This window comes from Stegostoma tigrinum, chromosome 10 (assembly GCF_030684315.1).
Source record: "Stegostoma tigrinum isolate sSteTig4 chromosome 10, sSteTig4.hap1, whole genome shotgun sequence".
NCBI classification, from domain to species: Eukaryota; Metazoa; Chordata; class Chondrichthyes; order Orectolobiformes; family Stegostomatidae; genus Stegostoma; species Stegostoma tigrinum.
Window position 1 is genome coordinate 5,497,052 of NC_081363.1, and position 27,372 is coordinate 5,524,423.

At 43.3% G+C, this 27,372-nt stretch overlaps 1 long non-coding RNA gene across 1 annotated transcript; it reads right to left on the reverse strand.

Moving 5' to 3' along the window:
• Positions 1 to 15,063: 15,063 nt before the first annotated feature.
• Positions 15,064 to 27,085, reverse strand: LOC125455281 (uncharacterized). The gene is made up of 3 exons (XR_007248206.2): positions 27,004 to 27,085; positions 17,742 to 17,915; positions 15,064 to 15,655 (listed from the first exon to the last, which is right to left on the reverse strand). It is a non-coding gene; the product is annotated as an uncharacterized LOC125455281 (long non-coding RNA).
• Positions 27,086 to 27,372: the final 287 nt, after the last annotated feature.

Consider the following 27,372-nt stretch of genomic DNA (forward strand, 5'->3'; position numbering starts at 1 on the left):
TGGGACAGCAGGTTCCCAGACCAGGAGGCCATTAATGCTTTGGCGGCAATGTTCCTCAAGCTGGTTGAGAATAGATATAGAGAAAGCAATTATTCATTGATGACAAAATCAGCCTCTTCAACAAGCAAAGAGGGTTCCACATGTGCCACGTTGCTGCTTGCTGCCAACACTAGAGGAGAATTCAAGTGTAAGCAACTGACAGTGTACCGAGTTAAGGACCCTTGTGCACTCAAGGGGAGGATGAAGAACTACAACTCTCTGCAATGGAGGTCTAAGAAAAAGGCCTGGGTGTCCGCTCATACCTCTTGTGATTGGTTAAAAACTGTTTCATCCTAGAAGTCGAGAAGTTCCTCCAATCAAAGAGCTTCGCCTTCAAAGCTCTTCTCATCCTTGACAATGCTCCCATTCAATGTGAGGATCAGATACAGAGTGCCCACTCCAACATCAAAATTGGCTTCCTGTCAGCCAATGTCTTGTCATTCATTCAGCCACTGAACTAGGAGATCATGAAGGCGTTCCAGAGTCACTACACCTAGAACATGTACCAAACTGCTTGTCAAGCTCAGCCTACGGATGAAAAACTGATGTTGACGGACTTCAGGAAGCAGTTCAACATCTGTCACATTATCAACTTTGTCCACATTGCCTGGAAGGAGGTCACAGTGTCGACCATCAACAACTGCTAGATGAGATCTGGCATGACTGCGTGGCCAACTCTGAAGGCTTCACCAGCATCGATGGCACCATGAAGAACATCCTATGTCTAGCGAATGAGATTAGAGGGAAAGGCTTCAAAAACACCAGCGAGGTTCAAGACATGCAGTCCCAAACGTCCAAAGAAGCAATAAATGAGATGGACAAGACAGCTGACGAGGAATTCAATGATGGGGACAATGGTATTGAAGGTCTCCCCAAAGTCAAGCCTCTTACTTCACTGAAGTTGTTATCCCTGATGGGTCTGGCAAGCTAGTTATAAGAAGAATGCTTTCAATGTAGGGAAGTCCAGAACTAGGGGTCACAGTCTAAAAATAAGGGGTAGACCATTCAGGACTGAGGTGAGGCAGAATTTCTTCACTCAGAGTTGTGAACCTATGGAATTCTCTACCACAGAAAGCTGTTGGGGCCAGTTCCTTAGGTATATTCAAGAGGAAGCTGGATATGGCCCTTGCACTTAAAGGGATCAAAGGGTACGGACAGAATGCACGAATGGGATATTGAAATTGTATGATCAGCCATGATCACACTGAAAGGGCCAAATGGCCTACTCCTGCACCTATTTTCTATGTTTAACACCACTGCAACCATGTGCAAGGAGCTGAAAGAATATGATCCCATACTTGAATAGAACCTGCAGTTCAAGAGGGCAGTGCAGGCAGCAGGTCTCCACGACTTCAAGCTCAAGGATATCCGATGGCAGGCTTGACAAACAACAGACATTATTCTTACGAGCCGTTTTGGTACACAGCTCTTCCCAACAACCCATTAGCAAGGATACAACTGCTGAGCAGGATGAACAGGTGGGGAAAGTCTTAAGGACATGTGCCAGATGGACGTAGAGGAGGAGAGCACAAATCAGGCGAGGATGGCTACGAGGAAGGCACATCTGCACCACAGTAACCATCTATGACCTCCCACGCAACACACAGCCTTGATAGAGAGAACTTCATGTCATTATTGGTGAGTAATAATACATTACAACTGTTTTTAATATTTCATTCTATTAATTTTTTCCGTTGCAAGCAGCAGGAACAGCTGGAGCTTGGACCAGGGACCTGTCGGGAAGCGGGTGAGTCAGTGATTTTAAACCTTTACAAGCTTACCGCGATCGTTGAAGCTCTCCATTTCTGTTGCGAGCTGCACGAAGAGTGGGAGCTCGGACCAGCGGCCTGTTGGGAAGCGGGTGAGTCAGTGATTTTAAATCTTTAAAAGCTTACCTCGAGCATCGAAGCCCTCCATTTTTGTTGTGAGCAGCAGCACCTCGGAGAGCAGATGTTTCTGTGAAAGTAAGGGCTTTTCTTTTCCCCTCAGCTATATAAGTGATTGTTTTCTAAATCAAAGACCCTATCCTTGTAGGGCCTCTCACCCATCCACCTCCTCTAACCTTATACACCAGGAACAAATCAGTTAAGCTTCTTTTTTCTTTCTATACTTTCTGATAAGGGGGCTAGCAGGGATGGCAGTGCAGGTAGAGAAATGTTCCTCCTGCATGATGTTTAAGGTGAGGGATGCCATTAGTGTCCCATCCAAGTACATCTGCAGGAAGTGCACCCAACTCTTGCTCCTCCAAGACTGTGTTAGGGAACTGGAGCGGGAGCTGGATGAACTTCGGATCATTCGGGAGGTAGAGTCTGTGATAGACAAGAGTTACAGGGAAGTAGTTACTCCTAAGCATGAGGAAAGCTGGGTAACTGTTCGAAGGGGGAAAAAGCAGACAGTGCAGGGATCCCCTGTGGTCATTCCCCTGAAAAACAAGTATACTGTTTTGGAGATAATGGGAACTGCAGATGCTGCAGAATCCAAGATAACAAGTCTGAAGCTGGATGAACACAGCAGGCCGAGCAACATCTCAGGAGCAGATGCTGCTTGGCCTGCTGTGTTCATCCAGCTTCACGCTTTGTTATACCGTTTTGCATACTGTTGGGGGGGGGGGGATGACTTACCAGCAGGTCTCTGGCACACAGTCTGTCCCTCTTGCCTCTACAAACAGGATGGTCTGCACTTGAACCAGAGGGGTACTAATATCCTGGGTGGGAAATTTCCTAGTGCTTTTCGGGTGGATTTAAAGTAGCTCAGCAGGGGGATGGGAAACTGAGGTGCAGTTCCAGTATACAGGAGTAAGAGAGTAGAGAGGACATGGGCAGGATGTCACAGGAGTGTGCTGGCAGACAGCAAGCTGGTTTGAAGTGTGTCTACTTCAACGCCAGGAGTATCCGGAATAAGGTAGGTGAGCTTGCAGCGTTGACAGGTACCTGGGACTTCGATGCTGTGGCCATTTCGGAGACATGGATAGTGCAGGGTCAGGAACGGATGTTGCAGGTTCCAGGGTTCAGATCTTTCATTAAGATCAGGGAAGGTGGTAAAAGAGGGGGGGGGTGTGCTTTTGTTAGTCAAGGACAGTATAACAGTAGCTGAAAGAATTTTTGACGAGGACTCGTCTACTGAGGTAGTTATGGGCTGAGGTCAGAAACGGGAAAGGAGAGGTCACACTGCTGGGAGTTTTTTTATAGGCCTCCGCAAAGTTCCAGGGATGTGGAGGAGAGGATTGGCAAAGTGATTCTGAGCAGGAGTGAAAGGAACAGGGTGGTCATTATGGGAGACTTTAACTTCCCTAACATTGACTGGAATTGCTATAACTCTAGCACGTCGGATGGATCAGTTTTTGTCCAATGTGTGCAGGAGGGTTTTCTGACGCAGTATGTCGAAGGGCCGACAAGAGTGGAAGCCACACTGGATCTGGTACTTGGTAACGAACCAGGCCAGGTGTTTGATTTAGTGGTAGGTGAGCACTTTGGAGAGAGTGACCATAATTCGGTTACGTTTAGTTTAGCGATGGAAAGGGATAGGAACATGCCACAGGGCAAGAGTTATAGATGGAGGAAGGGCAATTATAATGTGATTAGGCAAGACTTAGGAAGCATAGAATGGGATAGCAAAATGCAGGGGATGGGGTCAATTGAAATGTGGAGCTGGTTTAAGGAACAGATATCGCGTGTCCTTGACAGGTATGTCCCTGTCAGGCAGGGTGGAAGTGATAAGGTAAGGGAACCGTGGTTTACTAAAGAAACTGTATCTCTTGTTAAGCGGAAGAGGGAGGCTTATGTGACGATGAGACGAGATGGTTCAGATGAGGCTATGGAGAATTACAGATTAGTTAGGAAGGATTTAAAGAGAGAGTTAAAAAGAGCAAGGAGGGGACATGAGCAGACATTAGCATGTAGAATAAAGGAGGACCCTAAAGCTTTCTATAGGTATGTGAGGAATAACAGGATGACTACGGTAGGAATAGGGCCAGTCAGAGACAGAAGTGGGAAGTTGTGTGTGGACCCTGTGGAGATCGGAGAGGCGCTATATGAATATTTCTCATCTGTTTTCACTCAGGAAAAGGAGAATACTGTAGACGAGAAGACTGAGTTACGGGCTATTAGAATTGAAAGAATTGAGGTTAGTAAGGAGGAGGTGTTATCAATTCTAGAAGGTGTGACGATAGATACATTCCCTGGGCCAGATGGGATTTTTCCGAGGATTCTCTGGGAAGCTAGCAAGGAGGTGGCAGAGCCTTTGGCCTTGATCTTCGAGTCTTCATTGTCTACAGGTTTAGTACCAGAGGACAGAAGGATTGCAAATGTTGTGCCCTTGTTCAAGAAGGGCAGCAGAGATGACCCAGGTAATTATAGGTCTGTGAGCCTTACGTCTTTTGCAGGAAAAGTTTTGGAAAGGATTATAAGAGATAGGATTTATAATCATCTACCAAGCAACAATTTGATTGGAGATAGTCAACATGGATTCGTCAAGGGCAGGTCGTTTCTCAAAAACCTCTTGAGGTTTTTTGAGAAGGTGACCGAGCATGCGGATGAAAGTAAGTCTGTTGACGTGGTGTACATGGACTTCAGTAAAGCCTTTGATAATAAGTTCCACATGGTAGGCTATTGGAGAAAATACGGAGGCATGGGACTGAGGGGGATTTAGCAGTTTGGATTAGAAACTGGCTTTCTGTAAGAAGGCAACAATGTTTGATGGAAAATATTCAGCCTGGAGTCGGGTTACTAGTGGTGTGCCTCAAGGATCTGCTGTTTGTCATTTTTTAAAATGACTTGGACGCAGGCATAGGTGGATGGGTTAGTAAGTTTGCGGATGATACTAAAGTTGGTGGGGTGGTGGACAGTGTGGAAGAATGTTGCAGGTTGCAGGGAGACTTGGATAAACTGCAGAATTGGGCTGAAAGGTGGCAAACGGAGTTCAATGTGGATAAATGTGAGGTGATTCGCTTTGGGAAGAATAATAGGGAGGCAGATACTGGGTCAATGGAAAGATTCTTGGTACTGTGGATGTGCAGAGGGATCTTGGTGTCCATGTACATAGATCCCTGAAAGTTGCCTCCCAGGTTGATAGTGCTGTTAAAAAGGCTTGCGGTGTGTTAGGTTTTATTGGCAGAGTGGTTGAGTTCTAGAGCCGTGCTGTCATGCTGCAACTGTACAAAACGCTAGTGCGGCCTCACTTGGAATATTGCCCCATTACAGGAAGGATGTGGCAGCATCGGAAAAGGTGCAGAGGAGATCTACCAGGATGTTGTCTGGTCTAGAGAGAAGGCCTTATGAAGAAAGGCTGAGGGACTTGGGTCTGTTCTCAGTGGAGAGAAGAAGGCTAAGAGGGGATTTAATAGAGACATTCAAGATGATCAGAGGATTAGATAGTGTGGACAGTGAGAGTCTTTTTGCAAAGATGATGACATCAGCTTGTACGAGGGGGCACAGCTGCAAATTGAGGGATGATAGATTTAAGACAGATGTCAGAGGCAGGTTATTTACTCAGAGAGTGGTAAGGGCGTGGAACGCCCTGCCTGCCAATGTAGTGAACTCAGCCACATTAGGGGCATTTAAACAGTCCTTGGATAAGCATATGGATGATGATGGGATAGTGTAGGGGGATGGGCTTAGATTAGTTCACAGGTCGGCGGAACATCGAGGGCCGAAGGGCCTGTTCTGCGCTGTATTGTTCTATGTTCTCCGATATAGAAATACAGGTACAGTACCTCAAATCCAGCAAATGAAAACTGCCACTGCTTGAAAATGGGGCTTATTTTAAGTGGACCATGCAAGAGTTTTAAGGACTATTAAAGGAATAGAAAAACTTGCTGGCATGACTGGCAAGTTGCTGATTCAGTCCAGTGGTGTATCAATTAATTATCCCCTTGCGCAATTGTCATTTCCCATACTCTAAACAGTTGGAGTGATCCTTGACTCTGCCTGCCCTGCCTTACCCATTAAGCATGGGGGTGCAAAACCCTTGGCCAATAAAAATGATAAATTTCTATGGCTTAAAAAAACAAAAGTCTTGATTCACATACAGATAGTGATTTAATTTATGGCTTGACACAGTTTAAACAATCATATCATAAGATACACCCACGGGTAGCCATGCTAAAAATGCAGCATTTACTATCTTTAGCCAAGTGGAATTATTCCAGAAATTAGGTAGGGATAATGCATTGTGAAAGCTGGGTGATAAGTATAGGATGAGTGACAAGTATAGGATGGGTAACTCTAGAATGTATAATATAAAGGTGCAGACATATAAAACATCAATCTGTTTTGCTGGAAGTGATGTCTGGTAAAACAAAAGAACGAATAAAAGAACAAAATACCTGGGCAAATACATGAATAGGAAGAGAACAGAGGAGTATGAATCCTGTACACAAAGGCAGTTTTAGTATGGAAGGGCAAATTGTGCTGGCGCAGGTTAGGAGGGCCAAAGGGCCTGTTCCTGTGCTGTATTATTCTTTGTTGTTCTTTGTACCATGCACTAACCAAAAAAAAAACAAGGTATGGGGCTGGATGAACACTGCAGGCCAAGCAGCATCAGAGGAGCAGGAAGGCTGAAATGCAGTAGAGTCATTTTCTGATGAAGGGTCTAGGCCCGAAATGTCAGCCTTCCTGCTCCTCTGATGCTGCTTGGCCTGCACTGTTCATCCAGCTCTACATCTTGTTATCTCAGATTCTCCAGCATCTGCAGTTCCTAATATTTCTCACTAACCAAAAAATGCAGACTTAAACAGCGATGGAATAAATTTGACAGAAGTAGAGAGAGGGAGGGTTCCACTGATGGGGTCACTGTTCATTCAGCAGGCTGGGATTTTCAGTGTTGAACTGGATTTTCAACTCCACACGAATACAGTTCAGGTTAGTTACGCAAGTTTATAATACAATAAGGAATAAGGCAATAAAATATGTGGAGAAACTACAGGTTACAAGGTAGCTGATGTTCCAAACGAGTTTACCAAGTTAATTGATGATAAAAATTTTCAGCTTGGATAAGCCAGGAAGTCCACTCCCTACTGAAGACCAGACATGCAGAATTCAAGTCAGGTGACCTGGACCGATAGAGGAAAGCCTGTATTGCTATCCTGCAAAGCGATCAGGGAAGCAAAGAGGCATCCCCAGACCAAGTTAGAGGACCAAACCTACCAAAGAGACTCCTGCCACCTACGGCAAGGCCCAAATTGCATTAAGGATACAAAATGAAGCAGTGTAAGATAACAGACAGAGCCACATCCCTCCCTGACAGGCTCAATGCTCAGTTTGAGCAGAATGCCAGTGGCATGGTTATGCTTGCCCTGACAGGCCCAGACACACCTGTTCCCTCTGTCACCACTGCAGACATCAGACTGGTTTTCCTAGGAGTCAACTCAAGGAACGTGACGGACCTGGAAAGTATCCCTGACCGAGCACTCAGATCCTGTGCGGACCTACTGATGGAGGTATTCACCGACAACTTCACCCTCTCCCTTGTACAAGCCTAAGTCCCGACTTGCTTCAAGAAGACCACCATCATCATTGTACCTAAGAAACCTCATGCAACGTGCCTTAATGAATGGTGCCCAGTGGCTCGGACCTCAATTATCATGAACAGCTTCAAGAGGCTAGTCAGGACCCAAATCAACTACAGTCTCCCAGCCCACCTCGATCCCCTACAATTTACCTACCAATGTAACAGGTTCACAGCAGATGCTCTGAACTCATCCCTAAAACATCTGGACAACAAAGATACCTACATCAGACTCCTGCTCATTGGCTGCAGCTCCGCCTTCAACACCATTATCCTCTCCAGACTGATCTCAAAACTCGACCCTCTGCAACTGGATCCTCAGATTTCTGACCCGTAGACTGCAATGAGTGAAGGTAGGAAACTGCACCTCCTCCACAATACACTCAACATTGGAGCCCCGAAGAAAATAAGACTGAATTTATCCTGCTTCAAAAAGACTACCATCATCCCTGTACCTAAGGAAGCAGATGCAATGTGCCTTAATGACTACCGCCCAATGGCTCTGACCTACGACTATATTGCCAATTCCGAATGAATGCCATCTACATCGTTGATGACACCTCCACAGTGGGAATAATATCTATCAGGGATAAGTCAAAATACAGAAGGGAGTTAGAGGGCTTGGTGACATGTTGCAATGAAAACAACCTCTCTCAATAATTGGTAGAACTGAAGAAGTGATCGCTAGCTTCAGAAAGAGAGAAGAACATGCCTCCATCTATACTAACAGAGCTGAGGTTGAGGGGGTGAAAAGCATTAAGTTTCTCGGAGTGATGATAACTGCCCCACACGGATGTGACAGACAAGGAGGCACAACAAGTCTCCCTTCCTCAGGCAACTCAGGAAATTTGGCATATCTGTAAGGATGCTCACTAACGTCTACAGGTGCACCACTGAAAGCATACTGTCCAGGTGCATGATGGCCTGGTATGGCAACTGCTCTGCCCAGGACTGTAAGAAACTACCGAAGGCAGTGTGCACAGCCCAGATCAACACAGAAACCAACCTCCCTTCCATGGATTCCATTTACATGATTCACTGTTGTAGAAAGGCTGCCAACATCATCAAAGACCCATCGCACTCTGGCAATGTTTGCCTACAATCTCTTCCATCAGGCAGAAGATACAGATGCCTGAACACATACAGGAGCATGTTCAGAAACATCATCTTCTTGGTTGTAATCAGACTGATGGATGGACTCTCCAGTCTCAAATAATGCTGATCTTGCTAACACTTATCTCGGCTACCACATGCCCTGTACAACGTAACTTGTGTGCCTTTGTCGAAGTTTTTTTTGATCTGTACATCCTTTGCGTACAATGATCTGCTTGTACCACTTGTAAACAAACCTTTTCACTGTATTTTAGTACATGTGACAATAAATAAATAAAACCAAATCAAGCTGACAAGGGTATGCAGAGGTGTAAAAGATGCAAAGAATAGGCTTACTCTGCTTGGTTGTGCTAATGTAGCTGGAACAAGTTTATTGATACACACTGAAAATAAGTTAGTGCCCAATATACGGATAAGAATATTTCAGAGTATTGTGATAACAAGAGCTACCAGGGAAATTTGTTTGGAATTAGTTTCAGAGCCTCTGATCCAGAGACTTAGCTTCATTGTGGATAAGTTGGATGACATATACAAAGTAATGTTGTTGCCTGATGATTGCTCAACACATTCTGAAACTGTCTTGTGAAATACAATTTATTTTACCTCTGAACATAATGTCAGTGATATAAGCAATGAAATAAGGAATTTTAAAGATCCATGCAATCTAAATATAAAGATGAATTTAGGAGTATTCACAGTGCTATAAACCAACACCTGAGGACAGCAGGATTCCAGAAAACATTTTGAGAGACACCAACTGGCTGTACAGTGGGTGTGAAGCCAAGAAAGTAAAATCAGCATGACTGACACTTGGCTCAATCGATGGCTAGCAACTATGTTTGCTGATGAAAACGTTGATGTTAATCTTGAAGAATTTAGCATTTTTAAGAAAAGGTAATGATTTTGGACTAAGCAAAAGAGTTGTCCACGCAAATAGTGCAATAATTAGATGAAGAAGCTATGAAGAAGGTATGAATGTAGATACTGATGCTCTGATTGTTCACAAACATACAAGTGGTGATAACTGTGGAAGTGTATTTTAATGATGCCATATTGGTGACCAAGAAATTGCTCATAGAAAGATGTATAAAATAATACAAAAATGTAATTAATGAAGATGAATAACTGAACCAGCAATAATGCAGGTTTAGAGTTTAAAAAAAAGGAATCATAACTATAGTCATGAAACAAATGAAGCCACCTAGTTTCCTTAGGCATCCGATGGGTACTAGTGACATGCCGTGATCTTCAAGTGCAATTTCTCAGCTTGAAACCCCTGTTGCTGACCCATCACCAACCCCAGATATCTCGGCCAAGCCTCTTTGCTCAAACTCAATAGTAAAATCAACCTTTGACCTGAATATTTACAAAGTAGAAAAGGAACCATCCTTCTATTTGATAATACATCTTTTTAATTGCAATTTTCACACTTCAAATGCAGAACAGCCTTCGATTCAGTCTTATGTTATCACTTAGCTTTGATTTTCAAATGGTCTGCACCATTACATTTCTAAAGGAACACATTTCCTTGATTCTGTGTACCCCCTATTCATTGAAATAAGGTTCAATAATTTTTTTTAAAATCAGGAAATCAGTCCTGAGGTTGCTGGCTTGAAAACACTAACTGTAATACTCAACCTGTCCAAATCAATTATTAAGACTGTATTGAGAATACTGAGCCCAAAGAAGTAAAATAATATTTCATAAATAAACAAAACCCAGAAGAACTGCAGGTGCTGTAAATCAGGAACAAAAAGAGCAGTTGCTGGAAAGGCTCAGTAGGTCTGGCAACATATCTGTGAAGAAAAATCAGAGTTAACGTTTTGGGTCCGGTGATCATTCTGACCCTTTCCCAGCAACTTATATAAACCTTCTGTTAGTTCTGATACAAAACATTAATGGAAATTATTGTATCTTGTGTGACTCTACTTGTGTAAAACTAGAGTTTGTCAGTCTAATTTTTTTAAGCATAGAGCAGGGGCTAACTTTATTCGAGTATAACTTTCAAAGCATATGATATTGATGCTGACTGCTGGCTGTGGTTCTGATTTCAGCACGGAACAGGTGATGTGGGCTATCTATTGGTATTTCTGACATTTAAATGATTTGATGAGCAATTTTCACAAAGAAAAGACTGTTATCATCGACCCGATTTCCAAATCAGCACAAATTTATATTAAAAAAATGAAGGATTTGGGATCAAAACAGTGGGGGAAAGTCAACTCTTAGGCAAGATTTTTACTCCAATCCACAAGGTAAATGTGAGCTTGGCAGGATTAGGTTGGCAGAGTGACGTTAAAGACTACCGAATCAGAAACAATTGCAGAATGAAAAAGAAATCAACTTTAAATTGCACAAGGAAAAGAAAAGGCATGGAATCACAGGGTGGAGGGAGTGGAGAAGTGACATGGGTTAAATTAACTTTAATATTATAACTTTTTTTTGGTATGGTCAATTAAGAGAAGAATATTGCTTTAGGTAATGACAGTCTTCAAATTATACTCTAACATTCTACAAATATGGTCAGATGGTGTGACTACTTCTACGTTACATCTGGGTGCTGATACTTGACATTAACTCATCATTGACTAATTAATTTACAACTAGGCACAATCATAAAGTGGTTGATTCCATTTTTTGAAAAGCCTATAAATGAAATTCCTGCCTGAAATGGACACAAATACATCCAGCGATGCCCATGTCCTTCAGTCACTAAAAAAAAACTGATTCTAATTGGCTGCTGTGTTACTTAATCCTAACATATTCCTCAGGGTGCTCATTCTTTAATGCCAATTTCACACTTTAGTTACTTAGAGCCATTAAATTTATGAACCCCCATCTGCTGAGTTACTCCCATAACTCAAACATGGAGAACCTCTGATTTTATTCAAACAAAGCATAATCCTGAAACTGCTAGACACTGCTACAATCTAGACAGTGTATATAAGTGACACAACATCAACCTCTCTGGATAATAAAATGTGAGGCTGGATGAACACAGCAGGCCAAGCAGCATCTCAGGAGCACAAAAGCTGACATTTCAGGCCTAGATCCTTCATCAGAGAGGGGGATGGGGGGAGGGAACTGGAATAAATAGGGAGAGAGGGGGAGGCGGACCGAAGATGGAGAGTAAAGAAGATAGGTGGAGAGAGTGTAGGTGGGGAGGTAGGGAGGGGATAGGTCAGTCCAGGGAAGACGGACAGGTCAAGGAGGTGGGATGAGGTTAGTAGGTAGCTGGGGGTGCGGCTTGGGGTGGGAGGAAGGGATGGGTGAGAGGAAGAACCGGTTAGGGAGGCAGAGACAGGTTGGACTGGTTTTGGGATGCAGTGGGTGGGGGGGGAAGAGCTGGGCTGGTTGTGTGGTGCAGTGGGGGGAGGGGATGAACTGGGCTGGTTTAGGGATGTAGTAGGGGAAAGGGAGATTTTGAAACTGGTGAAGTCCACATTGATACCAAAAACCTCTCTGGATGTGAGTTTGCTCGCTGAGCTGGAAGGTTAGTTTTCAGATGTTTCGTCACCATTCTAGGTAACATCATCAGTGAGCCTCCGACGAAGCGCTGGTGTTATGTCCCGCTTTTTATTTATTTGGTTAGGTTTCCTTGGGTTGGTGATGTCATTTCCTGTTCTTTTTCTCAGGGGATGGTAGATTGATTTGGAGCCAATGTGTTTGTTGATGGAGTTCCGGTTGGAATGCCATGCTTCTAGGAATTCTCATGCATGTCTCTGTTTGGCTTGTCCTAGGATGGATGTGTTGTCCCAATCAAAGTGGCGTCCTTCCTTATCTGTATGTAAGGATACGAGTGATAGTGGGTCATGTCGTTTTGTGGCTAGTTGACGTTCATGTATCCTGGTGGCTAGCTTTCTGCCAGTTTGTCCAATGTAGTGTTTGTCACAGTTCTTGCAAGGTATTTTGCAGATGACGTTCGTTTTATTTGTTGTCTGTATAGGGTCTTTTACAGAAAGCAAATAAAATGAACGTCATCTACAAAATACCTTGCAAGAACTGTGACAAACACTACATTGGACAAACTGGCAGAAAGCTAGCCACCAGGATACATGAACGTCAACTAGCCACAAAACGACATGACCCACTATCACTCGTATCCTTACATACAGATAAGGAAGGACGCCACTTTGATTGGGACAACACATCCATCCTAGGACAAGCCAAACAGAGACATGCACGAGAATTCCTAGAAGCATGGCATTCCAACCAGAACTCCATCAACAAACACACTGACTTGGAGCCAATCTACCATGCCCTGAGAAAAAGAACTGGAAATGACATCACCAACCCAAGGAAACCTAACCAGATAAATAGAAAGCGGGACATAACACCAGCGCTTCGTCGGAGGCTCAGTGATGATGTTATCTAGAATGGTGACGAAACGTCTGAAAACTAACCTTCCAGCTCAGCGAGCAAACTCACATCCAGAACCTCAACCTGAGCTACAAATCTTCTCAAAACTCACTATCAACCTCTCTGCCATTCTGAGTGTACTGTGAAAATCACTTCCAGCATCTTCATTCAAGTAGTATTAAATAAAGGACAGCATGATCCAACAAAATACATCTGTTTCAACAGGCAGAAAAAAATCTGACAAAATCTGTTGTTAGGAAAAATCAAATTCAGAAACACTTTTAGACCAGTAAATAGCCATATATCTGCACAGTTGCAACTGTAGGTATTGGAATGACCCTTTTAAATAAATAACAGCTCTTCTGGAAACCTCAAAGAAAAATTGGTCAATAGAATGGCATGCTGGGAAGGGAACAGAAACAGTAAGGCTGAAACTGATGCAACTGTACATAACACTAGTGCGGCCTCACTTGGAATATTGCGTGCAGTTCTGGTCGCCTCATTACAGGAAGGATGTGGCAGCATCGGAAAAGGTGCAGAGGAGATTTACCAGGATGTTGTCTGGTCTGGAGAGAAGGCCTTATGAAGAAAGGCTGAGGGACCTGGGTCTGTTTTCAGTGGAGAGAAGAAGGCTAAGAGGGGATTTAATAGAGACATATAAGATGATCAGAGGATTAGATAGGGTGGACAGTGAGAGTCTTTTTCCGAGGATGAATACGTCAGCTTGTACGAGGGGGCACAGCTACAAATTGATGGGTGATAGATTTAAGACAGATGTCAGAGGCAGTCAGAGAGTGATAAGGGCGTGGAACGCCCTGCCTGCCAATGTAGTTAACTCAGCCACATTAGGGACATTTAAACAGTCCTTGGATAAGCAGATGGATAATGGTGGGAAAGTGTAGGGGGATGGGCTTAGATTAGTTCACAGGTTGGCGCAACATTGAGGGCTGAAGGGCCTGTTCTGCGCTGTATTGTTCCATGATCTGAGCTTGCAAAATTCACTGTCAAATTGGATCAGGCCAAACAGGTATGCAAGCTAACAAGGTGTGGAGTTGGATGAACACAGCAGGCCAAACAGCATCTTAGGAGCAGGAAAACTGACGTTTTGGGCCTAGACCCTTGGGTCTAGGCCCGAAACGTCAACTTTCTTCCCCATAAGATGCTGCTTAGCCTGCTGTGTTCATCCAGCTCCACACCTTGTTACCTGAGATTCTCCTGCATCTGCAGTTCCTATTATCTCAGATATGCAAGCTATTTACCTTTACTGCTTATAACGAATAGATGTTGATGAGACATTGCTGCGAGGTTCGGATGGAGTGGTAGATCAGAGTTTCGGCAGCACTGTCAGCACAGGTCCTAGGATTGGCCTAATCAATAGGGAAATTAAAATATCCAAAACTGCCTTTTGTAACATTTTTTTCTGGACAGAAACCAGTTCACATGGAGTAATCGATATGCTGACATAGTAAACAATAGTAAACCAATGTACTTCAGGATAAATTGCAGAGCTGTATTTAAAAGAGCAATTTGAACTAGAGGGGCTGACACTCCAAAGACAACATCAGTCTAACAAGCAGGAACCTCAGCTGCAACCTCAGCTTCACAAACTGTAACTGGGGTTGTATAAACTTTATTACCATCTTGTGCTTCCAAAGCAGATTTCGAACCAGAAAACTGAGTAATTTAAGAACTGTAAAGTTAATCAGAAAATACAGAGAAAAATGGGTTTCACGGAATCATGTGTATATATCTTGAGTTTCAAGCATAATAAACCATGTCTCATGATAAACTCTGTCTCATTATCAGTAAATGAGTAAATCAGACACACACTAAATCAACACTTACACAAGTTGTCAAATCGTTAAACAGACAACGTCTCACGAGCATGCTTATATTACGGCAGATTATTGGCAGTAAATTTTTCATGACTTATTGAGTTCAACTTGTTAATTGTTTGAAAGAAGCAAACTGGATTATGATTTTCTAATAATAAGCATATATTTTACTCTATAAGTTAAACAAAAATTTCTTTGCATCATTACCCCGAAAATCAAACAGCTTCAAGAATGAAGAGGACCGCTAAAAAAAATGAATATCCATCAGGAAGATCTAACTTGAATCCGAACTTGAACCACGATGAGCATTAAGCTAAAAGCAGAACACATGCAAGTTTCACTGAAGCATTTTACAACTTCTAACAAAAGTTACTTTCTTATTTTATGTTAATTTAACAAAATTCACTGTAGCATCTTGAAGGATTAGTACGCTGTTATTCCCTCAAAGACAAACAATAGGCACATTTTTAAAAGACATGAATGATGACAGAATCTAATGGATTAAAAGGCAAAACATTTGGATTTTACTCACTTTCTGTCTTGGTATGAGTTCAACATCTTCAAATGCTGATGGCATATTAAGCATTTTTTTTGTATTAAGACTATAGGAAGTGAAGGTTTGCCACCAATTTATAGGAGCAACCTGACATAATTTCCTGCAAATAGAATGCACTGGCAATTTTGTTCATCAGGTTGATGTGGATGCACCTGTGTAATATCTTCTGCAGGTAGAGTTGATTCTGTGTACAATGAAATGCTGAATTTTGTTTCTTCAGGAATAGCTGTTGCCAATTCTTTGTCAACACCTAAAGAGGGAATGTACAACAACAGAATGAACAGCAATCTAACTCCAACAAATGAAACTTTCTAGCCTATGGCACACCGTTTTGCCTGCATGCATGCTAAACTATGAATAATTGTACTTATAAACAAAAAGTAGAATTACTACCAATGTGAACATGCCCCAGCCGACGATAACACTAGACAAGTCAGATCACCGAGTGACAGGCAGTTTGAATGGCCCTAAGTAATAAGCATTTCTATGAAGGTCAATCATGGAACATATTTATATATCTCTAACGACTGAAGATTAAAGGTTATTCCAGAAAAGAAAAATACAAATTATGTTACATAGTTTAGGAAATATCTGAAACAAACCTAATCCTACACATACAACTGCAATGTTGTAGTCATTAGAGAGCTGGTTGTGAGAGGCACAGACTGGCAACTTAATGTTCCAGGATTTAGATGTTTTGGGTAAGATAAAGAGAAATGTCAGAGTCAGAGAGATGAACAGCACAAAAACCAGCCCTTCCGTCCAACTTGTCCATGCCAACCAGATATCTTAAATTAATCTAGTCCCAATTGCCAGCATTTGGCCCATATCCCTCTAAACACTTCTTATTCATATTTAAATTTTGTAATTGTACCAGTGGTTTGCTTTCGTGACTGAGGCCTGTGGCCAGCAGTGTGCCACAAGAATCATTGCTGGGTCCACTGCTTTTAGTCATTTATATAAATGATTTTGATGTGAACATAAAATAAGAACAAATTAACATAAACTTAGTAAGTTTGCAGATGACACTAAAATTGGAGGTATAATGGACAGCAAAGGTTAACTCAGAGTACAATGGGACCTTGATTAGCTGGGCCAATGGACTAAGGAGTGGCAGATGGAGTTTAACTTAGATAAATATAAGGTGTTACATTGTGGAAAGACAAATCAGGGTGGGACTTATACACTTAATGGCAAGGTCCTGGGGAGTGTTTCTGAACAAAGAGACCTTGGAGAGCAGGTTCATAGTTCCTTAAAAGTGGTAAGTCAGGGTTGTGAAGAAGGAATGCTTGGTATGCTTGCCTTTATTGGTCAGTGCATTGAGCATAGCAGCTGGGATATCATGCTGTGGCTGACCAGGGCATTGGTTATGCCACTATTGGAATACTGTGTTCAATTCTGGTCTCCCTGCTGTAGGAAGGATGTTGTGAAACTTGAAAGGGTTCAGAAAAGAATTAGAATAATGTTGCCAGGGTTGGGGGGGTTTGAGATATTGAGAGAAGATGAATAGACTGGGACTATTTTGTCTGGAGCGCCCAAGGCTGATGGGCGACCTTATAGAGATTGATAAAATGAGGGGCACAGAAAAGGCTAATAGACAAGGACAATTCCCAGGGTGGTGTAGTCGAAAACTAGAGGCCATAGGTTTACTTTGAGAGGGAAAAGATTTAAAAGGGACTTAAGGAGCAACTTTTTCCACACAGAGGGTGGTGCATGTATGGAATGGTGTGCCAGAGGAAGTGGAGGAGGCTGGTACAATTACAACATCTAAAAGGTAACTAGAATGGTATATGAATAGGAAAGGTTGAGCACGATCTGGGCCACATGCTGGCAAATGGGCCTAGACTTATTTAGGATATCTGGTTGGCATGGGCAAGTTGGATCAATGTGTCTGATTCCATGCTATAGATCCCTATGACTCCACCACTTCCTTCTTGCAAAGCATACAAATAAATGGCCATTACCCAGATGGTTAGCACAGCTGCCTCATAGCGTCACGGACCCAGGTTTGATTCTACCCTTGGGCGATTGTCTGTACGGAGTTTGCACATTTTCCCTGTGTCTGCATGGGTTTCCCCCGGATGTTCTGGTTTTCTTCCACAGTCCAAAAATGTGTAGGTTAGGTGGACTGGGCATGCTAAATTACTCATAGTATTCAGTGATGTGTAGATTAGGTGGTTATAGGGGAATGGGCCCGGATGGGATGCTCTGAGGGTCAGTGTGGTCTTATTGGGCTGAAGGGCCTGTTTCCACACAGTAGGGATTCTATGAACTTGACCCAACTTCTGCCATGCAAGTCATTCAGTTCTTTTCAGAGGCCCACCATCAGTACTTACAACAATCTAAAACAGGTTCTATATTTTTGGAATATTCTCTTGTTTCATTTTAAAACGTAAAATCTCCTTTCAACTTTGTATCCACAAATCGTTTCTGTTATTACTTCTTCAGGTAAATGAATTCATATTAAGTTTCACATAGGATTCTGATTCCAGATACATGGAATAATACTCCTAAAAAAGAAAGATTTATTTTAATCAATAGATAAAAGGGATATTTATCACAATAGCACCGATTGAGGCATGGAATCACATTAATCATGACAAGTGCCATTATTCAGGAAAAGGTTAACATCCATTCCCATAACAGGTATTTATAATAGAGACCAGGAAAGTAAAACAATAATTTTCAAAGAACTATAAAACCCAAACAATAATCTCTGTTTCCCACCCAACTCTGCTTACAAACAAAATTATCCAGTTGGAAATTTATAATTGAGTTTCTCTGCGAACATAAATGTTGGCAAATTATTACATCATCGCGACTGCTTGGTCATCTGCAGGAAGAATAACTGATTAATGACATCTTACTAACATGATTCAAACATACTGATATTATGCTTCAAATATGGAAATGCTGGCAGGAATATTCAAGAAGACCAATTAGCTTAGGGCTGCTCTCTCACTAGAGAGAGTATTGACGGTGAGTTTAACCTGAAGGACACTATGAGTCGGGCAAAAGGCTAGATCGATAAGTCAGAGCCTTCATGGCAACCTCAAACAGTGTGGGAACTGAACCCATGCTGTTGGTGTCACCAATTTTACTTAGCTTGGTCTTAGTAGTTTAAATTCTCACTAGTAAAGTAAGAGCAAATTAACATAAACTAATGGTATTGATTAGTAAAAACTAATTGTGCTGATTATTAAAAATATAAAGTACCCTTTCCATTAAACATTTCATAAAAACCAAGAAACACTGACTTTGATGAAAACCAAATCCGAAACAAACAATTTTTACGCAGTGATTTAATATTCTTTGACTGAAGTCAATGAAAATCTGACTCCTTTGGCTACTAAGGGAATTGAACGTGGAATACAATGACACATGTTGAATATGATGGAATATTTGAATCAGGTTATTTGTAAATTACCTCAAGGCTATTACAGATGACAGCAACAAAATAAAAAAGTGAAATTTGTACGCCAACGTCTAGGATGCACAAAGGTTTTTAGTAAAGCGTGCAGGTTATAATCTTGTGCACATAACAAAGATAAACCCTCCCTGATGACCTCCGCAACCCACAAATTTCACCTGGACTTTGCTGTGTTAGCTATGGTGAAGCTGCCAACATACATTGTCTCTGCATTGAAGAAAAGTTCAATACTTTGGAAATTATCACCTTGTAATACAAACTCAAAGTGCAGTTATGCCATTCTGCAATGTTCTGGAGACTTCAGATTATATTATTCATAAAATGCAGACATCACTGACAAGGCCAGCTTTAGTTTCCAATTCCAAATTCCCCTCGAGATAGAAAACTGCCTTTTTGAACTGCCACAGTTCATGTGGTATAGTAAGTCACCAGAGTCCTACCGGATCTTAGGGCTGTTCTCTCACTAAAGAGGGATAACTGATGGTCATTTAATCTAAGGGCCATCTCACCTCAAGTGAGAGGAGAGATTGAGATTGACAATGAAAATACTCATAGTAACCTCAGCAGCTGCAGGAATTAATTCCAATCTGTGACAAAGAAGGTGATCAGCCAGGTGAGCTAACTGACCTGTAATGGTCTGGTGACTGTGCTGTTAAGAAGTGAACACCAGGATTTTGATCAGAGATAATGGGAACTGCAGATGCTGGAGAATCCAAGATAACAAAGTGGGGGGCTGGATGAACACAGCAGGCCAAGCAGCATCTCTGGAGCACAAAAGCTGACGTTTCGGTCCTAGAACCTCTTCCCGTCTTCTTGACCTGTCCGTCCTCCCCGGACTGACCTATCCCCTCCCCACCTATACTCTCCTCTCCACCTATCTTCTCCTCTATCCATCTTCAGTCTGCCTCCCCCTCTCTCCCTATTTATTTCAGAATCCTCTCCCCATCCCCCTTTTCTGATGAAAGGTCAAGGCCCAAAACGTCAGCTTTTGTGCTCCTAAAATGTGCTTGGCCTGATGTGTTCATTCAGCCCCACACTTTGTTATCTTAGCCAGGATTTTGACACTGCAAGTGAAAGAATGGCAATTTAGTTTTCAGTCAAGTGATAGTGGTCCCATTTCTGTCGGCCTCATCCTTCTAAGTGACTGAGGTCATATGTCTGGAAGTTGCTGATGTAGCCTTGACAAGTTGTTGCATCTTGTAAATGGCACACAATGTTGCCACTGTGCACTGCTGGTTGAGAGAGTTAAAATCCAAAGGTTGTAGGCGGACTTTGAAGGGACGGAAGGTGAGTTGCTCACCATGTGAATTCCTAGCCTCTGACCTATTCATGTAGTCACAGTATTTACACAGCTCTTCCAGTTCAGTTTCTGGTCAATAGCAATCCAAAGTATGTTGACGAAGTAAGAAACCATATATTCCTGTTTTATAACAATGAACTAAAACTTATATTAATTGCCATTTAACTGAAATACAAGTGTTGCAACTTGAAAATAAATTGCTGCAAATTTTTGAGCTGCACAGAACAATGCTTTTGAAGCAAAGGGGAAGATTTTGAGACTGAGTGGCACTGACAATCTTTTGAGCCCTATGATTTGTTGAGCGTTAAAAGCTGCAAGTGCCTATGCAGAAAGTGAAACACACAGACTGCAAACTGAAAGAATGGATCCCCCCACCTTGTTATCTCTCTCTGTGAAGAAAATACAAATCAAAAATTAAGAAAGCTTACAAGAACACTAAAATGACATAACCTAGGTCCACTCCACCAGAATGCTCCAGTTGGAGTTCGTCCGTTCCGCCCATTCTTCTTCTTTTTCCTCCTCTTAGCGATTTATTTTTTCTTCTTTTCAACTCCAGCCCTCTGGTGAGTGACAATTTCCGGCCTCCAGTGATGATTCCCAGTCTCTGGTGATGATTCTCAGCTTGGCGCAGCAAATTCCCAGTACAGCAACTCCTGAGTGGAGCAGGAGCTTCCTGGCATGGCTACCTTTTGGCCTGGCAGAGTGGCTTCCTCCCATTGGGGCTTCCTGGCGTATCATGACAACCTCATGGCTTGGCGCAGTGACCTCCTACTGTAGGGGCCTCTTGGCATGGCATATCATGTGGTGTCAGGGCCCAGTGCGGACTGGAAGCTAGGTGCGAGCATGGTCTATTGTACTGAATATTTTTTTTCCCCGTAATGCTGGACATTTTATTTCTCTATTGTTTAAAATCTTGTAACTAAAGCTAGGTATTCCTGCATCTAAGTTGGTGCTATAACTGACATGTATAAACTTTTCACTCTATTCTTTGAGCATGTGACAATAAATGCTATTCCACTCGATCAATTATGGAATCAACTCTCACAATCAGATGGAGACAGCTGAGCAGATATGTAGGCATATGACAGAAAATTGCGAAAGGTATACAGTTATAGCTGTATGGGATTTCAACTTTGTTAACACTGACTGGAATCACCTCAGCATGAAAAGATCAGATAAGGTGAAATTTTTAAAAGTGCTCCCAGGTGAGTCTTCTGCATTAGTACAATGGATAGTCCTACTAGAGATGGTGTAGTGATAGGTGTTAAGAGTTTCTATGGATACATTAAACAGAAGGATATTGGTAAAGACAGATGTAGGTACCCTATACGCAGCAACAGGAGATGTATAATAAGGGACAAAGAAATGGCTGAAGAGCTAAATACATACTTTGGTTCTGTTTTGACAAGAGACGACGCAAATCAGCTACCAGAATTGTTGGAGGATGCAAGGTTTAGTCAGAAGGAAGAGCTGAAGTAGGTCAATATTAGTAGAGAAACAGTGCTGGAAAAATCGCTGGGATTGAAGGCTGATAAATCCCCAGGGCCTGATAATCTACATTCCAGAATACTTAAGGAAGTAGCTCCAGAAATAGTGGATGCATTGGTGGTCATGTTCCAGGATTCTACAGACTCTGCAGATTGGACAGTGGCTAATATCACTCCAATATTTAAAAAGGGAGGTAGACAGAAAGGAGAGAATTATCGACTGGTGAGCATAGCATCAGTAGTGGGGAAAATGCTCAAATCCACTATTAAGGATTTCGTAGTACAGCTTTTAGAAAGCAGTGGGAGGATCAGACAGAGTCAGCATGGGTTTATGAAGTGGAAATCTGTTGGAATTCTATGAAGGTGTAACCAGTATAGTTGACTACGGAGAGCCAGTCAATGCAGTATATTTGGACTTTCAGAAAGCATTTGACGAAGTCTCACATAAAACACATGGGATTAGGACAAGTCTATTGAGATGGATAAGAAACTGGTTGGCAGAGAGGAAACAAAGAGTAGGAATTAATGGGTCCTTTCCAAATTGGCAGGCTTAACTAGTGGGGTGCCACAGACATGTTGCTGGAACATCAGCTATTCACAATATGTATTAATGGTCGCAGGAACAAAATTTTGCATCTTCAGGTTTGCAGATGATACCAAGTTGGGTGGGAAGGTGAACTGTGACGAGGATGCAGAGATCTCATAGAGACTTATAAAATTCGAACAGGGCTAGACAGGGCAGATGCAGGGAGGGTGTTCCTGATGGTGGATGTGTTCAGAACCAGGGATCACAGCAGAATGAGGATTTGGACTGGACAATTTAGGACACAGATGAGGAGATATTTCTTCACACAACGAGTGGTGAGCCTGGTCTGTTTTGCTACTGCACCATTTGTGAGGTAACAGCTTTCATGTGATCTCCATTTGTTTAGGACTGTCTCACGCACCCCCCTCCACCCCCAAACTTCATATGTCATGGGATCTGGCCTCACTTCGATCTTATCTTGTATCCATGCAGGGCCATTTCCGTGGTTTCAAACCAAACTTTATCCCGTGAAGAAAACTGTCTCTCTCACCTAGAGGAGGCATTCTGCCAGTATTGGCATTCCTGCTACCATTTCATCCTACTCCCTAGGTTCAGGAATATCAGGTTTAACCTGGTGCAGAGTCTTCTGCCCATCAGCAGTTCTGCTGGAGCTATCCTGTAGTTGCCTAAGGGGTGGCCCTACAATCAAACAGGAACTTGGACAGTTTGATATTGAATAAAGTTGTAGGCTTTTTTTAAAAACCTGTCTTCAACATTTGTACTGCTCTTTCTGCCAGAACCACTGGATAATGGACGGATGCAACTGTCCTTACATGCCAAATACCATTCGACTTTAGGAAGTACTCAAAATCCCTGTTAGTGACCAATACATCTGGAAGGCTGTGTGTTGCAAACGATGCTTACAGCTGTTGAGTCATTATGCCTGAATGTGACAAATGAATTCTATGCATGCCTGATCATTTCGAATGGTAACCCATAATGACCAAGAATGCTGAACCCATGAAAGGGCTGGCACTGTTGATAAATAAATCGAGTCCAAGGTTTACCTAGCAATTCCCACAAATGTGGGAAAGCAGCTGGCAGTTATGTTCATCCTTGCTGGCATCTGCATACTGTCACAACAACATGGCTATATCTGCATCCAATCCTGACCACCAGGTGTAACTTTTTGCCAACATCTTCATTCTGGAAAATCCTGGTGGAATTCAGCCAGCATCCGGCAGCGACCTTGACTCGGGGCAATCACTCCTGCTCCCCATAATAATATGCCGCCCTCTACAGTGATTTGGTCTCATCCAGAAATGTTTCCACTCTTGTTGAGAAGGCCCTTTTGTTTCTGCCATCACCAACAGCTATTCAGTTTTGCCAGAACAGGATCTTTTTGTGTCCACCGTTGAATACTGTAAGGAGTGATCAGAAGGTCCAGAAAGTTTAAAACCAGAATGGAGTCTTCCAGGGGGAGGCACCATCAGTGATGTATCCACCAGTCAGAGGCAGCTCAAGGCACTCACATTTGGCCTCCCAGATGATGTATGCGCTGAGAATAAAGAATCACCACTGAATTCAACCAGAAGCTGTCAGCAGCAGGGCACGGGTTCGTGGTTTATTATTATTATAAATTCACACCCGTAAAAGGTATTGGTAAAACTTTCTCACAAGAAATATGCCTGCCAAACCTTTTTTCATCTGGGCATATTTGCATTCAGCGTCAGCCGAAGTCTGGGAAACACTATCGTGCAGTCCTCTCCATTGGTCCACCAGTGAGCCAACAGTACCCTGATACCATATGGGGAGTCATTGCATGTCAGCACCACCTCTCATTTGGGATCTCAGTGGGCCAACACCTTAGAAATGACTGCTGCTTTCTAATTTCCCTAAAGGCTACTTCTTGATTATGTGACCATTTCCAAGACTGATGCTTTTGCAATAGCGGGTGTAAGAGTGCCTAGATGGAGGGCAAATTACATGTGAATTTTCTATAATAATTCACCAACCCAAGGGAAGTCCTAGGCACAGGTACAGAAGTGGGTGACCTTTGATTGCCCTCACATTATCTTCTGACCGATGTAGCCCAGTCTTATCTACTCCGTAGCCCAAGTAAGTCACTTAATACGACGGTTCTTGGGTACCTGGAACACACATTCTTCCCTTCTAAGGCGTACGCCTGCCTTGTGCCTATCAGCACTATGTCCAAGTTCTCCAAATGCTCTTTATTGGTCTTCCCTGTTGCTAGCACATCATCCAGTAAACTGGCAACCTGGGGTAGACCATGCAAAATGTTCTCCATCATCTGCTGGAAAAGGGCGCACACTGATGATACCCCAAATGGCAGTCTTGTATATTAGTCCAAACTCTGGTTGGTATCAGTTGTGGTATATTTCTGGGACTCATTTAGTTGCACGGGCAGGTATACATGGCTCATGTCTTGCTTCGTGAAAAAGAGCTCCCCCCCAGCCCTGCCAGTTCTGCATACAAGACGTCAATTGAGGGACTGGTCGTTTATGCAGCCGCAAGAAGCGGCTTATTGCTTGCTTAAAACCCCACAAAGGCGAACTAACCCAGGAGATTTCAAAATCAGTATGACCAGTGCTGCCCATTCTGCAAACCAAACTAGTTTGATGATTCCTTTATTTTCCAGCCTTCGCTTTTGCATGTTAAGCAAACGGTACTGGATGGGCTTTGCAGAATCACGGTACTGCTTCCTGGTCAACATGTAAGGTGGCCTTGGCTCCTCTGATAGTCCTTAGATTTCTACATAAAGGGAATCGGAAGAGTGCCAAGCTGACCCAGCCGGCAGTTTTGCTTATCGTATTTACTGTTTTCAGGGCTGGCTGTTTGTTACTGTATAAAAGACATTGAGTTTTGTTCCAAGTTGCTGGACTTCACCTCGGACCGGGATCGCGAACAGTGCTGGGAACAATCTCAGCCTCCAGATCATCCGTCGATGGAGGGATCCAGGACAGGAAAAACGGTGCAAGGCTTAATTGTTTTCTTCTCTTTTTCATTTTTTATTTACTTAATAAATGTCCATTTTTGATGTTTTATTATTACTCAATATGTGGTCATATTTAAGCAAATTGCTACTGTTGAGTCTCCTCTTAACTGCATTTAACTGGTCCAAAAAGAATTGCTTGGATACACCTGTGATCTAAGATCTTTTCGGTGACAAGGATGCAATTCTGTAAAATATGCAAGAGAATGGAAGAGCAACCTGATGCCCTGGAGACCTTCTGTATTCGGGGGTGGAATGCAGCAGACTCTGAATTTGGATCTGCACTTAACATGTTAGCACAATTAGGACTCCCGAAAAAATAGGCTAACAGTTATAACTGAAAAAAAAACAGCACCGGAGCCCAGGTGTATAGAAGTGTTAACTCTTTGACGTTGTTTGGCCTGCTGTGTTCATCCAACTCTATACCTTGTTATCTTAACTCTTTGTGGTGTGGTTTGAATACACCTTTGTTTGTGGGTTGCTAAATAGTGTCCTGCACAATTTGTCTTTTTGCTCCCTGGAGCTCAAGAGCTGAGAATACTTTCAAGTTTTAGTTTGCATTTTGGGAATATGTGGTGTTTTGAAAGTGTGGTGTATGCCTGTGTTAGTGTGGGACATGTGTGGTTAATGTAGTTAATGGCCCTTTCAGTGGTTGTGTAAAGCAACCAAATTGCTGTTGTTGAACCTTCTCCAAACGAAATCTGGACAGATGACACAGAAACTGTCCCAAGAATCTGTAAAATTACTATAAAAGAACACAGAACCAAAGCACGTCAATTTGAGAGGAGCGGCAATAGAAGCAAGTGACAGAATGTTTCACGGTGTAAGTGGTTAGCGATTGTGTAGATTAGCGATTAGGTATTGGTGGCACGGTGGCTCAGTGGTCAGCATTGTTGCCTCACAGTGCCAGGGACCCAGGTTTAATTCCACGCTCGGGCAACTGTCTGGGGTTTGCACATTCTCTCCGGGTCTGCGTGGGTTTCCTCTAGGTGCTCTGGTTTCCTCCCACAGTCCATGGCTAGGTGGACTGGCCATCCTAAATTACCACATAGTGTTGAGGGATGTGTAGATTAGGTGGGTTATGGAGGATGGAATAGTCTGAGGATCGGTGTGGATTTGTTGGGCCGAAGGGCCTGTTTCCACTCTAAGGATTCTATGATTTCTCACAATCATGTCAAATGGCATGCTCTTGCTCCTATTTTCTACGTTTCGTTGATCTGGAATGGCACAGTGGAGAAGATGGGTTCAATCACAGATTATTACACACAAAAAAATGATCCCCACAGTGTGGAAGCAGGCCATTCAGCCCATCCAGTCCATGCTGAACACCATCCCATCCAGCCACGTCCCCCACCCCCACAAAACGTTGCATTTCTCACGGCTAATCCACCTAGGCTGGACATCCCCCCCCCCCCCAATGTTATGGACAATTTAACATGGCCAATCCACCTCACCTGCGGACCTGCAGCGTCAAAAGGTAAGGACGGGGAGTGAGATAATTTCACTAAGCGGGAGCTGGAATGGACACAACGGGCCGAACGTCCTCGCTGGCTCCTATTACCGGTTCATGAACACAGCCCGGCGGGGTCGGGAGAGTGAGGCCAGCTGGCCGTCAGCCAAGCTCGTTGTCACCACCGCCTCCCCCACAGTCAGCCCCTTGCTAACAAACACATTAAATACAGGAGGAGAAAAGCGCGGCGTCTCCCGCCCAGAGCAAAAAAAATGTGGTGCACCACCCGAGCCGAGAGAAAACAAACACGACGGCCGGAGACAATATACTCGACAAAAGCAACCCGCGACCATAACCAAACATCTGTTGTCATCGAAATATTAGAAACTCACCGCGCTCCTCGCACGCCTGACGCCAATTTATTGCGGACACTTCGCACCGCCATCGACCACGCCGCCTTCCCGAATGTTCGCCAGCAGCCGGTAAGTGTGCGCGTGCGCTGGCGGCCGGCGCCAATCTATTGACCCCCAATGCGCATGGCTCGTACCGGCGTTGGTACCAGTGCGCACGCGCAACCTTGCTGCCTGACGCCGGTGCGCCCGGACCGAATCCGTGGTTGACACCAGCCCGCATGCGCCTGTCGCACCCGCCCTTCCCTCCTCGCGCGCCCCAGGCCACACATGCGCAATACAATTTGGCGCCATCTGCCCGCAACGCGTCGAGTTTTCAGGTGATAATAGGAACTGCAGATGCTGGAGATT